Raw genomic sequence first — 15,400 nt, 5'->3', positions numbered from 1 at the left:
TTAGGTTGTCATTTGAGAAAGAAAAAGATGAGTGTTATTGGGTTAGGGTTAGGGTTGGGGGGGGCGGGGGCATTCGAACATGGGGCTAAATATGTATTTTTGAGGGGCGCTATAGCCCCATCCTGTGTTTGTTTTGTAAACGTATTGACAATGAAGGGAACATTTACTTCATAATGTGTCATTTACGTCATATTGTCTAGCTCTTTTGATTGATTGATTGATTGATTGATTTATTAACAATTTGCAGAATTACAGTAGCCTACATTCAAGTACAACTCAATACAAAAACTGTTAACCGTGAGTGGACGACATCATAAAGCATTACACTAGGGCCCACCATTTTCAATTCATCAAAACATTAAGAATTACGAATATACACAACTATATAGTCAAAACGGGAAATCATCATAGAGGAGGTAAAAAGGGAAAATAAACATATACAGTGAAGGGAAAAGGGGCGGGGGGGATTCAGATTTTACGGGGGCCAGTTTCGAATTGTAGCCGTCCGTAGGTGCCCTTTGAGAGCAGTTTTGAAGGAGTCAAGGGATTTGCATGTTGGACTGTTGGTAGGGCATTCCACATTTTGGTGGCATAGGAGCGAAATTAATTTAGTCCCTTGTTTGTGCCGAATCTGCTTTGTACAGACAGGTTTGTTGAACTCCCTCTGGTGTTGTGGGTGTGGACTTCGTTAACATTATTAAGGAAGTATTTAGACGGGTACATGGGTATCTTGTTGGTGTAGCGAATCTTGTGGACCAGACTCTGTCGTCAACCCTAAGCCATTCCAGCCTGTCAAAGTGGGTAGGGGTGAGGTCAATAGTAGCCTGACCAGTTTGTTTTGGGAAGTCTGGAGCCTTGTTTTAAGGGCCTCAGAGGTGCTGTGGTACATAGTCGAAGAAACCTTGTACGAGGGCTCCTGTTAGGGTCTTCAATTTGTTTTTGTTGACCAGTGAGGAGATCCTGTATAGGAATCTTCCTCCAGGATGGAACCTAGGTAGATAATTTCATCTTTTCGTGTGATAATATTGTCACCCCCTCTAACCAAGAAGCCTTGCTGAGATTACTATTTGATCTAAGTAGAATAGATGGAGCTGAGGGCCTTTTCAACCTGCAGTTTGTTCCTGTCCGAACAGGAACAAATTGCAGTCACAAGCTGATGATGAGCATGTCGGGTTAGGGTTATAGTTTTACATCAACATTTTGAGTTGGACTTTAATATATTAGAGCTAGGCCTCCTCCTTTTACCCCCCTTACAAAAACAGCCAATACAGGCTCAGCTTGTAAGTATAGTGGCCTCGGGAACCAACCGTTCCTTAAGCATGTGGTCCACAGTGTTATTATGAGCTTGTAGATCTGCCCGAAATGGAGCCGCCAGGGTTAATGTGCTTACATTAACACCTAACCCCTTCCCAGAGTGAAGAGCATACTGTAGCACCATGGGGATTAACATCTGCTGCATGACATGCTCACTGTATTCATTATAGATTTCTGCACGTATACTCTGCATGCACAAAATAAATGTGTGTATAATTATTTGTGTATGTGTGTGCACACATATATGTTTTTTTATGAATGCACATGCTGTGTGTACATGTGTTTTGTGGAAGTGAGTGTGTGTGCGCGTGCGTGCGTGTGTGTTTTCGTTCCTCTGATTGTCGGAGGGGCCCGGCCGTCCAACAACAGAGCCTTTGTCACACTGCTCCTCTTGGCGTGTGACAGGGTTCCTTCTCTCTCTCTCTCTCTCTCTCTCTCTCTCTCTCTCTCGCTCTCTCTCCCCCTTTCCCTCTTTCTCGTTCCCTTTCTCCAGCGGGTAGCGGGCCCATTTTCTCGTCTGAAGTCTTAATTTGGAGCACTGGCCAGCAGAGGGTGGCGGGGGGGGGGGGGGGGGTGGGGGGTGGGGGGGTGGCAGTGTGTGTGTGTGGGGAGGGGGGGGTTCGGGGGGGCAGTGGGAGGAGGAGGCAGGACAGCGATGGCTGCAGACGGACGGCCCTTTGTTCCTCCTTTCCCAGGCTCCTCTCCTGAGCCTCTGAGGCTCCAGTTGCGCTGGAGCCTTCCAGAGAGAGAGAGAGGGAGAGAGGAAGAGAGTTGGAGAGAGAGATGGAGAGAGAGAGAGAGAGAGAGAGAGAGAGAGAGAGAGACGGAGGGAGAGGGAGTGAGAGGGGCGGGGGGATGGGGGGGGCAATGATCTTTCCAACTGGAATCTTGCAGCAGTAGAAAACAAACATGCATGCACGCACGCACTTGAGATGTGCAAATGGAGGGAACAGGATAGAAGTGTAAATGTTATCACAACATTTTGATGAGTATGTTGCAATGAATCACATCACCAAAGTGCTTTTACAAAGGTTACAAATGTACATCAGTTGATGAGTGTATATACAGTGGTTCCCAACGTGGGGTCCGGGGACCCCCAGGGGTCCTTGAGGGAGTTCCAGGGGGTCCCCACGTAAATTATAGTTAGGAACCAAATGGACCCTTATGGGTCAGTAACTCAGAGTTAACTTTGATTATACAATATACATTGGGGTCCCAGAGATAAATGCCATTAAACAGGGGACCGTAGCCTATAATTCAGGTCAAACCGGGGGCCCTTGAAATGAAAATGGTTGAAAACCACTGATAGAGCCGTAAAAATCTTCTCTTATGGGGATCCCTGGCTGGCATATCCTTTCAAATGGGGGTCTGCAGGCTAATTAGTGTCAATTTGGGGGTCCTTGACATGAAAATGTTTGGGAACCACTGCTGTAGTATATTCCCACAGGGGGTGCATACTTAATTTAGACTAGTCATTGGTTAGACATGGGTTAAGGTTAGGTTTAGGTGTGCTGCCCCGTGGGAGGTTAGGTTTAGGGTGAGGGTTTGAGATAGGTTGTAGTTGTAGGACTAATGACTGGTCTAACCAATGACTAGTCTAAACCAAAAACTCTCTAAACTAAGTACTGCATCCATACACAGTAGCTGTCAATGATGTACTGAACATACTGACCACTAGGTGTCCCCATCCCTGATTTCTCATAATCATCAGATTGTGCACACATGATGAATGCAGTTTATTATGTCCATGTATCAATTCTTTTCTGGTTTATTTCCATTATAATGTGTTGTGGAATGTCTAATATACCGGTAGTTGCTTTAATCAGGTAGTTGAATGCTTTGGTGTGCACGTGAAAAGTATAATTCAATGTTGTAAAAGTACAGTATGTGCAAATTAGTTTAACATTTTTACATACAGACGGAGGCCTTATAGCTATAAAACATACACAACAAAAAGTATTTGGATATTCGTTGAAGAAGCGGTCAGAATCTTCAAATGTGGAATACTTCCAAACAAAGCCAATAACTTTGATAGCCTGATAGGCAAAGACACAAAGGAGAATAGCATAATTGTCATAAGTGTCTTCTGCCATGTGGACTTTCAGCCACGTCTATACTTTTGCAGTCTACAATCTTTCCCATAATCTTGTACTTGTTGGCAATTGTGCATTCGAAATAGCCTGGCAAAGCTGTCCCGGCCAAGTGAATTCACATTATCATTATTATTATTATTATGTGTCTTCTGCTCTGGACAGAACCATTGTTCCATAACAACCTGCTCTTACCTTGAATCCCTCTCCCCTGAAAGACCACTGACCTGGACCGCTAGACGGAAAACATTAGCACATTAATCTTGAACCTGAGTGTGCGATAACAAGCCGCCACGAAGGAGGAGGGACTTGGAGAGGGACCTTGGGGGCTGTGTCAACGTTTTGTGTGCCGGAGCAGGGACAAACATTGGGCAAACATTGGGAAAGGCTGGCAGCCTTTTGAGATAGTGGGCCGTTGATCTAAGACTGAGGGGGATGAAGTCCACTATCTCTTGTGCTGATACTGCAGCCAAGGTCTGGCTGACACGCAGGCCTGCAGAGCAAACATGTCTACCTGAAGACAATGACCCTTGAACCCTCTACGGGATACGTCGAGACAAAAAGAAAAACAGGAAGGTGGTGAAAGTGACTCGACTGCTGACTTCCTCCCCCCCAGGCCACAGAATGAATCAGGTGGAATTACAGCAGGTATACATGGCTCGTTTTCTATGGAAATGGACATATGCGTGCGTGTGGGCACACATATGTGTGTGTGTGGGTGCGTGCGTGCACAGGCACACACACACACACACACACACACACACACACACACACACACACTCAAGACCGGCAAGCACAGATGTGGTGTGTGTGCCTGAGAGAGAGAGAGAGAGACTTCAGATGTAGCGACAGATGGTATTTGATTACAGAGCAGACGGTCGGTGTTGTACAAAGATGCTGTCTCAGCCCAACCTAAGGAGCCGTAGCCTCATGTGAAGAATAGCACAGGAAGATACAGTAGAGGAGCAGTGGGTGTGTGTTTGTGTGCACTGTGCGTCTGTGTGTGTGTGTGTGTGTGTGTGTGTGTGTGTGTGTGTGTGTGTGTGTGTGTGTGTGTGTGTGCGCGCGCGCGCGAGGGGTGCTATGGAAAAAGATGAGGAAAAAAATCAAGGCACAAAAGAAGCAAAGCGTCAAAGCTGAAGAAAAGATAGCAAACAGGCAAGAATAAACTGGGACATTTTCCAGAAAGGCAGGGTGTGGAGCACTGCCTGCTTCATAGAGCCTTTTTTATCCAAACCACAACCAGTAAACCAAAGTAAAACAATAATGGGTCAAATAAAAGGTCAAATTGATAATACCCTATACGGTCGCAATCAGCAAGTGTTCTGGGATTATAAAGGTGTGCAGAAAACAGCATTATTTCTGCTCATAGGTTAGTATGGCTCTCAGAGTTACTTATGTGCCACCAACAAAGTCTTCCCAGCTGTTGTAACACGTCCCAGAGAACAACAAAACTCATACTGCAGAACAAAAGGACCCCCTTGCCAATAACCAGTCTATATCCCCCAGCTGGGCCAAGTCTCAGCACTATGGCTGCATCCCAAAGGCTACAATTCATGTCTAATAATTATGTTGAGCGTCCTTACTGGTATGTTGGACATCTTAAGAATGTGTTGTAATGAGATTTCTTAGAACAGTTATTAGTTATTATTATTATTATTGGTTTTGTGGTGGCAGAGGACCTTACAAACAGGAAGGAAAGCAGGATTGTGGTGAACAGCTACAAGCCAGGCAGAGACGGTGTCAGAGCTCAGAGTTGTGTAATTTACTGATAAACCACCACTAGTTACAAACATGTTCTCATGACAAAGGCAACAGCATGATGTCAGGCTGGGAGATACAAAAATACCCCCCCCGCGGTGCGATATAATAACCCATCAAATTCTTGTTTTTTTTAGGTTTTCTGAGCTCAATTGATGATATGCACACAGCTGCCATCTTGCCAGCAAGGTGCTACCTAGGTGCAACTTTATAGACAGCCCATTCATCCAAACAGAAAAGTCCTATATTTAATTGTAGGCTAGTAAATAACGTCAAACTCACCAACATTGCAGCTGTACGAAAAGCTTGAATTATCGTCTTACTATCTACAAAGTGTTTGTTTCGTAAAAATCCACCCTAGACAAGTAAAGCAACCTCTTGCTGCCTCCTGCATTATCTGCCAATTCTAAACAGGTGGTACACATGGGCTGTTGAGTGATAGTCAACGAGCACTTCCAAACTCCAGCATTTAGAAAAAAATCATCTGCAAGGAATTTCTTGACAGGGAGTAGCTCATAACATGTCTACAGTGGATTTTTATTAAACAAACACATTGCAGATATAGAAAGAGGATAATTCAAGCTTTCCGTACAGCTGCAATGTTGGTGAGTTTGATGTTATTTAATACAATTAGATAGGACTGTTCTTTTTGGATGAATGGGCTGTCTATGGGAAGTTGCACCTAGGTAGCACCTTGCTGGCAAGATGGCAGCACTTTTAACATTCAGTAGGTCTGTGGTTTTCTGGCTCAAACAAGTGCTCTAATTTGCCTGTGGACTGTGCGGTCCACAAATCCCATATGACAGGAATTTGCCAGCAGATGTCACTGTTGAGGCCTGTTTTCCTGTTATCATTGCAGCGCAAAAGGCTTCAGAACACAGAGAGAAAACGCTCAGTTCAGGTTGTGTGGGTGTAATTGAGGTCATAAAAAATAAATTAAAATGAATGTCATGAAACCTTTTCTCTCACACAAATTCAAACCATTCAGCACCACAGTGCACAGTGGACCCACTTCAATAATGAACATGAACTAAAATGTTTATACGAATTGGCACGGCAGTCAAACAGTTCCATGTACAGTTCCATTAATGCATGTGTTTAATCACCGTGGGTTCTTAGGGCATAGCAGTGGGCATGAATGTCTGGTTCCACTGAAAAATCTAGGCTTAAAATAATTGATAAATCTCTATGGGAAAAATGAATGGCCGATTTTTCAGTGGAACCAGAAAGCCACTGCCCACTGCTATGCTCTAATGACTTTGAAGGCATCATAACAACTTGTCGTGGCAGCTTCAGACTTCCTCTTCAAAATGTAAACCTGTAATAATTATTAGTCAAAGGCTAGTTTTATGTTCTTTGGCTCCCTCAGTTACTTTCATTTTTTTAAGGCCTTAAAGGCTATCGCTCTGGCAGCTCTCCCCTGATGTTACTCCTGGCTAGCCTCAAGTCAAAGTGAACCTCCCTCCCCTGTAGCATGCCTGCCTTTTAAACAGACAGGGCAAACCATCTCAGTAATCAGTAATGCATAACCCAATTAACTCACCCCTGGCTAACTGAGGCCCATCACCCATGGGTAATCTTACACCATTACTATTACTTTACAGGAATTTACAAACGCTCACTATATTTCACAGGCCCAATTCAGATTATTAAATAAGGCATAATAACATTAAAACATATGAACAAACACCCCTCCTCCTCTACAATACTTGGCCCCCTCCAATCTAGAGAGGAGTGCCAGCACTGATGAGGTGAGGTGAACAACAAATAATTCAATTTCAGTGTCAATATCAAAACATATTTAAAACTCTTTCAATCATTGTGTTAAATTGCTTAACAAGAAATGACTCAAGTCATTATATATCAGCTTGCATTCCATTCTCTTGCATATTGTACCTTAGTAGGGCTTTCTGTAGTGGCGTTTTCAGTCTCTAGTCATGGTGCGGTGGGGAGAGGAGAGCGGGCTTAGTGTCCCATTGGCCGTGGGGCTTAGCGTCCCATTGGCCGTGGGGCTTAGCATCCCAGCAGAAGGGTAAAATCCATAGTTATAAAGGATAGAGGGCAGACAGCCCCCGCCCCATAGAGTATTAAAAGGATAGAGACTAAACTGGCGCGAAGCTCCGCCCCCTCCGCTATTCATGTCAGTGGAAGTTGCTCAGTGGCGTTTTGAAGCACCCGGAAGGCTGCCGGAAGTACCGTCTATTTGCTGATTCAGCATTTCACTTCCGCATTTGGACACCAAATGTTGGTGTCCAAATGCGGAAGTGCAGCAGGGCTTTAACATTGAACGCTCGGTTGCACGGGGTTTCCTCGTCAAGAATCCACGGGTCCGCGTGCAGTCCTTCCTCTTACCACTAGGGACCAGCGCTTCAACATTGGAGTGCCTAGCTGGCCCCTTGCCCCGCCCCCAGCTATTCATTTCAATGGAAGTTGCTCAGTGGCGTTTTGAAGCACCCGGAAGAACGCCCTATACTTCCGCATTTTGTCAGAAAATGTGGAAGTGCTCAATGTTAAACCTCAGCTGCACGGCTTGGTGAAATCAGCCGTCAAGGGCTTCTGCCAGAAATATCTATGTCCCATTGGCTTAGAGGTCAGCCAATCATGACAACCCTATTAGACCACGTGACTAGACTAGAAAGTCTGATCATTGAACAGCTCTGCAAGCTAATAAAATGGCATTTGTACAATAATATTGTACATTGTACCAGCTGTATTGGAAGTGACTGTTTCATATATTATAATAATTATATTAAATATATATTATAGAAAACAGTCACTTCCAAAGACAGCTGGTAATTGATCAATTTGTCTGTGTGCAAGGTCCTTGATTGTGTGTTTGTGTGTATAGGGCAGGGCTGCCCCAGAGCCATCTAATAGAAGAGTTACGATATCGAGGGGGTGGAAACCGAGCGCTCGAGTGCTGTTCACGCAGCCTGAACTGAGACAAGCTGGAGTTGGAAATACATTGTTTTCAACGAGGGTGGCGCAAATAAGAGCTATTTTAAGCAACATTGTGTGCAACATGACAACTGTTTTAAAGTATTGTACAATAACAACTAAAGTCTCTTTAATGTTTATGTTGTACTATTACTACAAAATAATCTAAAATAAAGGGATTTAAGATCATTAAAGATGGGCTTTAATGATAAAGCTGGCATTTAGCTGCCTACTGCCGGTCCAGGACTTGTCGCAGTTGGTTGTCCCCATTCTCAATAGAAGTCTATGTAGGAGAGCTGCCATTGGACTGGCCCCATGAAGTGAACGCAGTTTGCGTAACTCTGTCTATATCTAAGGCTCTGGGCTGCCCTTGTATCATATCACATAACATGATTAAGTTACATTTTAATGTTAACAGCTAATTTCTTCAGTATTTGGACAACATATATGAACTAAATTAGTTTGGAAGTTAACAATACACAAATATTTCTTATTCATTACCACCAATTTCCGCAATTTCCATTTCCGCAATTTCCTCAATTTCCATTTCCGCAATTTCCGCAATTTCTGCAATTTCCATTTCCACCATTTCCGCAATTTCCCCAATTACCATTTCCGCAATTTACGCAATTTCCATTTCCGCATTTCCGCAATTTCCATTCGCACCATTTCCGCAATTTCCGCAATTACAATTTCCGCAATTTCCATTTCCATTTCCAACTATTAATGGCAGCTGGGTTTCATCATTCAAATAAAATAGAATTCTGTCCGTTTAGCTATAAAATAATGGTCCCGCGGGCCTGATGTGGCCCGCGGGCCTGAGGTTGAGTATCACTGGCCTACTGTGTGTGTGCACACACACACACACAAAGGCACGCGCGTGTGCACACGCGCGTGCCTTTGTGTGTGTGTGTGTGCGTGTGTGCATGTGTACGTATATACATGTGTCGATCTGTGTGCACGTGTCTGTGAGAGCGCCATGCTGCCTTGTGATCGCTGCATTTGGCTGATGAGAGAGCATCTGTAGTCGTGTGGGAGGGAGGCCCGTGAAGACAACTAGGACTAGAGGTTAGCAGCGCAGAGACCAATCCTCTCAGTGCTTTTAATCAGACAGAGAGCAGAGCATCACTGTCTGTCATACAGTTACTAGTACTACATACATACTGTATTACTGTTATGACATACAGGACACGACTCGGGAGTCAGGACAGAGCCACATGTGTAGCTCGTAGTGCTACACAAAAATGATGAGAAATTTTCAAAAAACATGGGCTATAACCCATCGTTTTTGTCATTTCGTCATTTTTTTTCAAATACTCAAAAATGATGAAAAACGGCGCGCTATAGTATGCCGTACGATATGGGCTATAGCGGAAAATTTCGGAAATTGCGGAAATTGCGGAAATTGGAAAATGCGGAAATTTTGGAAATTGCGGAAATTGCGGAAATTGAAAATTGCCGAAATTGGAAATTGCGGAAATAGGTGCGCGTCACCGTCGTACGAAGCAGCATATCATGGATGTCGGGCCCTACCCGATCACACTACAACGTACGTCACACAGAAGCATCAAAAGTAGCAGATCCACGAGCTCAAAACACCTCGCTTCTCGCCACATTTTGAATCCCGAAAAGTAACGGTTTTGGTTTCCACCCTATACAGAGATGAGTGTGCATTACATTGACTAAATCCTTGTCTCAGTTCCCTCTTTCTCCTAACACCTCCTAACTCCTCCTGCGTGCGTGCACACACACACACACACACACACACACACACACACACACACACACACACACACACACACACACACAGCACACACATTGAGAAAGATGATATAACTATGCAATGTGAAAGGTGATATAAACAAAGGATGAACAGGGGACATTTTCAGTTCTCTTTTTCATTTTTATTTTGTGTTTTTGTGTGTGTGTGTGTGTGTGTGTGTGTGTGTGTGCGTGTGCGTGTGTGTATGTGTGCGGGTATTTTTTTTTTTAAATCATTTTTGCACAAGCTTGCATATATACTGCACATACATTCAGTTCATAGAGGGTGAAGGCACGAAAGGCGATTTGACTACTGGTTGTACGTGTGTCTGTGGGCTGGGCCAAAGCAATACAGAGGGGGAGAAATCTGGATAAAGTATACAAAACAAAGAAAACAAACGCTTTAATTTAGTTTGAACTTTTTAGCCCACCCTCGTCCCTGCCCAGGAACAAAGAACATAACAACCTCTTTACGCCGTCATACAGTTCCATTTAGCTGCCAAGATCTCCATTTTGTTAATTCTCTGAATTGAATGAGTGTGCTAAAATACTTTTTTTTCCCCTCCTTTTTTTTGTTAAATGTACTTTAGGTACGTAGGTAGGTATGTTTAAAATCTTTAAAGTCACATCTACTTAATGAAATACAGTATAGCCTTCCCTGTTTGAAAAACAAAAACAAAATAACAAAAACAAAATAAAAGAACATCAAATAAATTAGGATAAATTAAACCAATAAATTACAAAAATCTGCAAGACAAATCGACACCAATAACAGAAAAAAGAAAATCTCCAACCAGCCATGTGGCGAATACACGTTTACATTTAGGTTTGTTGAGTAACTATTCAAGATTGTGGCTGTAACACGGCTATTTCAGATGTATTTACTGCCCTATAGAATGGAATTATGTTGTCTTACAAAAAGCATAAACAAAAACACTATTTACATAACATATTGCTAAGTAATACAAAGGCAGTATTTAATCACCATAAGTTCACATCATTGATATTTACAAAAAAAAGAGAAGCAAAATAATAAAAACTTAAAAATAAAACTACTATTGAAACCATTGAGAACCCCCTGCCTCTTTCAAACAGGTCAGAAAACTAATGAGAGGATAATTATCACAATGCGCACGCATACACACACACACACACACACACACACACACACACACACACACACACACACACACACACACACTGCACACAGCCAACATTTAATGAGAATCATTTACATGTCAGAATGGTACTCCCGGGGGTGGGGGAGGGGCCACAGTGTTGAGAATTGTGTCACTCCGTAGTTCACAGGTTCTCAAAATCACTCCCACGCACACATGCATGCATGCACACACACACACACACACACACACACACACACACACACACGAGACAGTCAAAATGCAAAAGTTTACATACACCCCCACAGAAGTCTCTTTAGCCGCTAGTCCTGTTACAGCAGGGTACAAGTCAGTCACTGTGCTCCGTTGCGGACTATAACTGTACAAACGTTCCCCCCATAACCAGAGCATTTGGGGACAACGAGTCTCTCTCTCTCCCTCTCTCCCTCCTGGGTCATATCTAGCCTGTGTGTCTGCCCTTGTGTTGGCATCCACCGCCAACAGGGGCACTCATTCTCTGACATCATCATAACCCGTCCGCCGCTGTACGATGTACGCTGTGTTCCGTCAGCAAAAATCTGAAAGAAATGGATGCTGGTGCAACTTCAAGGGCACTGCTGAGGGGCATGGTGGGGTGCCCGGCGGAACGCACTCCTCTGTACAGTAGAGTCCATACTGTACGTTAACAATGGACCCAAATGGACTTTCCTCTTATAATATACCATTTTGCCATGTGTAAATTCGGGAAGAGGAGGTTTGACACCAGTCCGAGAAAATGTGATCCCACGCATACACGCACACGCACACACACACACACACACACACACACACACACACACACACACACACACACACACACACACACACACACACACACACACACACACACACACACACTTTTCCTACATTACAATTCTTCTCACTCTTCTAGTGGTTTAAGTGATAATAGAAAACTGTACAACTATTAGGCCTGTCCTTTGTTTTTCCTCCAGACAGTATTTACAGTAGCAACAATAATAATTTCATAGTCTCTGAAAACTGATTCCATTACTTCTTTCTTTTCTGATCTCACGAGCCACCCACACGGTACGAAACAAATGGCAAAGAAATCTAAAATGTAAATGCTTCACAAAACTTGCAAGAAAAAAAACAAAAACAAAACCTACATCTATTGCTCCTATTCTACAAACAAATCACTTTTTTTTCATTCAACAGATTCAAACAAAGCGTTCACTGAAAATACCCTCAAGATTGCTGTTGTTGTTTTTTTGTGCCTTTCTCACTACAGTAAATATATATATATTATTATTTTTTCTCCATAGATTTGTATTTAACAATTCTTAAAAAGAAAAAAAGGCTATAGGGTATGTATTTCAATAATGTTACCTTAAGAATCAGGAAAACTAAAGAAATGTATTTGCAGTGCGGTATTAAGGTCTTGCTAATCCTTTTTGCACATAAGTCCACATAAGTCCTCATTATCCTGAATTAATCTTTTTAGGCGCAGGAACTATTTAACTTTAGGGTGGGGTCAGGTGGGGGGTGATGGTGGTGGTGGTGGTGGTGGGGAGTGATAATAATCTGTGCAACAGATAAAAGTGTCCCTCCTTTCTCCTTTGTCTGTGTGTCTTTAGAGGCCCTTGGCTGGTGCTTTGAGACTCCGAGACAAGAGGCTCCTAGGCCATCCTGCAATGAGAAATGTGCCTGGCTTCCTCTCTCAGGACTGATCTTAAGAAGAGCTCTGTCCGGGGAGGGGAGGGGAGGTGGGGGGTGGTGGCGGTGTTGGCGGACATAATAAAGGGAGTAGCTCTCTGTCTTTTCTCTATCTGCTTTTGTCAGGTGCTTTGTCTCGCCTTTACAAGTCAGCAGGTTAAGCAACCTGCTCCTTTTGATCTTTTGTATCACACACACAGAGAGAAAGCTGAGGTCGCCAAGGCTGGGGCAATGACCAGCTTGCGTGTGCGCACACACACACACACACACACACACACACACACACACACACACACACACACACACACACACACACACACACACACACACACACACACACACACACACGGCAGGCATGTTCTTTCAGTGCTTGAACCTTACCTCTTCAAAGGGCAGCTAACCCTAAACCACTTCTTAAAATACAGTATCACAAACAAAGCGTGAGAGGGCAGATCAAAGTAGTATCACACCATACATCGACGCAATTAACTCAAGTGGAAAATCCGGGATAATCTCACAAGTACAAAAAAAAGGAATGCTGTGTGGGGTTTTTTTGTGCCTTTTTTGCCTTATGTCTTTTTTTTTACACTTTAATGGAAACGCACCACGAAAAAATAAATACACACACAGCGGATCACAGCAGATCTCCAAACCCGCCCGGTGTGTGGGGTAGATAGAAGGGAAGGGAAACGAAGGGTTTCAGGTGCGGCGTGTCTTTTGTCCCTGCTCTTTGTGGTGATGAGAGGAGCGCCTCCGCACGATCCCCCTGTGGGCTGAGAGCTCACCTCCGACCCCGCATTGTTGCCTGAGAGGAGCAGATCACTCAGAGGCAGGTGAGCACGGATGGAAGGAACAGCAGTGTGTGTGTGTGTGTGTGTGTGTGTGTGTGTGTGTGTTTCACTGCATGAAACGGAATTATAAAATGAACGACGGCCCCTGTTTTTACGTCTACTTTTTCACCGCCCCCAGCTTGCTGAATTATCCTCCTCCTCACCGCCGTGTCCATCTATTAATTTCGCTGAGCGCTGTACCCTCTGATTTATACGCAAGTATTGACTGCCATTGTGCCAAATAGCTTGAATATTATCATTTACACTTTCTTCAGTGTCAGAATGCATGCCGCGTCAAACAAAACGGCTTGGATTCATTTCTGCTAAAAAGCTGCTTTCAAAAACGTCGCCGTCTGAGCTGGCCATTACAGTGTATGTTCAGGCATAGATGAGTGGATGACGGAAAGTAATGATTTAGTAGATGGGCGAACAAATGGCTCTTTAATGTGAGCGTTTCACACGTCCGCTGTTGCTATTTCAATGCTGGAGTGGCCTTGAAACAACGGCAAGCAATAAAGTGCTTGGTTGATGCACCATACACCAAAAGGTCACATTGTGTGTGTGTGTGTGTGTGTGTGTGTGTGTGTGTGTGTGTGTGTGTGTGTGTGTGTGTGTGCGTGTGCACGTGTGTGCGTGCGTGTGTTTGTCTTTTCACACTAGCACTAGCACTAGCACAGTTTGTGTGTCACTGACTACTGTATATACGTGCATTTGCGCAAAAGTGCTCTCACAGCCTGTCTCTGTCTTAACATGAACAGTGAATTGCATGCTGTTCAACTGCATTGACCCGTGCAGGAGGAGCTTGTTAAGTCACTACGGGATAATGGAAAAGCACGCCCACACTGTTTTCACCTGCTGCACAGCCCCCCCCAGCCCGCCCGCCAATCTGCACTGATTACAAGAACAACAATATCCACCTACTGCATATAGCCTGATGCATACTGTGGTGCCGCCGCCGACCATGCTCCGTAAATAGAAGATCGGCAAGCTCCATCTTCGTCCACTGCCGCCCGTTAGTCACACGTCGCGATCTTGCAGATCTGCTATTTACGGCGGGCAACGGCAGCGCTCAACCTAAATCAGGCTTTAGTTGCATGGCGAAAAAGACAATAAATAAATAAAATGAAAATAATAATAATAATATTAATGAGGAAAAGTGAGTGAGACTGGGGTAATGGGGAGCAAATATTAGAGAATCTAAACTCATTTAGAATAATATTAATAATAATAATTTATTTGTTTCTGTAACGTTGTCAAGGGACAAACAAATCTTGAAGTGCCAATCTTTAGCAAGCAATGATGACAGGTAATAATAATAATCATAAACAACAAGAATAATAATAATAATAATCATAAGAATAATGTACACCCAATAAACACAATGCCCTATTTGCAGATAAAACACACTTCAAAATATGGTAGAGCTCAGTAGCTGTTTGAAACCAGTCCTACTAGTCCCACAGACCCAGTGCAAACTAGCACCAGTCCCGTCCAGTTCAGACCAGTTCAGTCAATAACCTCAGTAGGCAATGTAGTTATGTGTGCGTGTGTGTGTGCTGTGCTGTGTGCTAGTTCTTTCTGGGGACTTCTTCAGTAGCAGTATAGCGTCTATGGGGCACCTGCCACCATGCACAGTGGGGACAGTTCATCGAAGGGGTGGGGGGGCGGTCCTCAGCGTCACGGTCAAAGTACATTGGGAAGCCAGCCTATGCTTGCGCTGTGTGGCTGCGCTGTGTGGCTGCTCTGTGTGGCTGCGCTGAGTGGCTGCTCTGTGTGGCTGCGCTGAGTGGCTGCTCTGTGGCTGCGCTGTGTGGCCGCGCTGACCGCACTGTGTGGCCGTGGCTGCTCATAGCAATGTATAACGCCAGATTTATAC

The sequence above is a fragment of the Protomyctophum bolini genome, assembly GCF_963924005.1.
Source record: "Protomyctophum bolini genome assembly, chromosome: 19".
In the NCBI taxonomy this organism is placed as follows: domain Eukaryota; kingdom Metazoa; phylum Chordata; class Actinopteri; order Myctophiformes; family Myctophidae; genus Protomyctophum; species Protomyctophum bolini.
This window is presented reverse-complemented; position numbering follows the sequence as displayed.